Genomic DNA, 1,732 nt, shown 5'->3' with positions numbered 1-1,732 from the left:
ATCTGCAAGCTCATCCAAGTGTTTACCTTGAGCCACTCAATCCTCCCTGCTGCTGCTTAGTTTTATCTTGGCTGCTTGATCACTTATGCAGCAGGCAAATTGGCGGTCTCCCTCTTTTTGGGACAGAAGCTCTGGCTCCCTGTTACACAAGTGTTGTGTGGCTGTGATGTGCTGACAGATTAAGCATTTATTGCCAAGGCAAGGCTGTGCTTCACTTGATGGCTGTTGGGCAGGGGAGAGCTTGCTTCTGATAAACTGGGCCAGGTTAGGGGGCTGTTTGAAAGCCAAAAGAAGGGCTGGGAATATTTCTCTCGGGGTCTGATCTTTGTCCCGTATGGGTTTGGTGAAAGAGGGAAGAAACTGCTCTTCTTGTCTGGTGGGGTTAAAAGAAGTAACAGTAGCCTTTAAATTGCAGTAAGAGAAATTTAGGTGAGGTATTAGGTTGTCCCAAGTTTAAGACTGCTAAGCACTGGAATAGATTACTTAGAGAGCTTGTGGGATCTCCATTTCTGGAGTTTTTCTAACCAAGAGATTAGATAAACATCTGCAAAGAATGGCTTAGGGGGAGCTGGTTTTGCTTTGGGCCTGGGCCAGATGACCTCTGAGTGTCCCTTCTAGACCTAGTAGTATTTGAGTTGGACTAATAAAAGATATCTGATTTACCCAAAGAACCTTTTCTGCCCTTCTAGACCTATGCTTTTGTACAATGTATGACTTAATGTGTGTACTGCATGTCTAACACAGACTGATTAATTGCTTGTATTCAAAGCAGTTGTGCTAAGGTGGTTGTAAGTGGGTGAAGGATCATTTCCTCTTCTGGAAATTTCTTTCAGTTCTTTCCTGAACTGCTTTTCTTATTCTCAGATAAATCTCATCCACAATGAAAGTCCAGAAGACAGGTGAACAAATTAACATGAGCAAATATCTGAAGAGCATAAGCATCAAGAAGAATTAATTGGTTCAGTAGCCAGAGGTGAAATGATGAAATAGGCTGAACACCAGGGAAAGCTTTGTTGCATTGAAATGCAGTAGGCTATTGATTAATCCAAAGGAAGTAACAGAATACCACTAATTGAAATACACTGAATATATTAGAATAATTTGCTGTTCAAAAACTTCATTAACAGAGTTAAGATTCACCAATATTTCTGCAAAATTGACAAAGGTAGCACATGTTGTGAGGCTACTTCCTGAGAATTATTGCTACCTGCTTTTACCAGTTACCTGCTTTTATTTGAGCGCACACATTCCTTTTATTCAGGTAAAGTGAAGAGGGACATGCTTAATAACATTTTAATTTTCTAATTAATGCTATTTCCTGACTATAACTTCAAAATAAAAGTAAACATATAGACTTAAAAAAATAAAGCACCTGAAATGTCAACTCTTAGAACAGATTTGTAGTTAGGGCAACATTTCCAAGAGTCACTCCAAAATATAAACAGCAAGCAACAGATATACATACCATACACGGACAGAAAGTTGCTAAATTCCAGGGGGGGAAACAGAAGAAAATTAGAAACAAATTTTATAAATACCAGCCCAGGTTTAAATTGTAGAATGTACAACTCAAGCTGCAGAATATTTGTGGCTACTATTCCAGCTACAGATGCAGTTGGAAGTATGTCTTTTATTATTGTGGTTTTGAACACCAGATATAGTGTGTGTGTGTGTGTGTGTGTGTGTGTGTGTGTGTGTGTGTGTGTGTGTGTGTGTGTGTGTGTGTGTGTGT

The sequence above is a fragment of the Gavialis gangeticus genome, unplaced genomic scaffold (genome assembly GCF_001723915.1).
Source record: "Gavialis gangeticus isolate Ggan-Ray unplaced genomic scaffold, GavGan_comp1, whole genome shotgun sequence".
In the NCBI taxonomy this organism is placed as follows: Eukaryota; Metazoa; Chordata; order Crocodylia; family Gavialidae; genus Gavialis; species Gavialis gangeticus.
Note: the sequence above shows the minus strand (reverse complement) of the source record.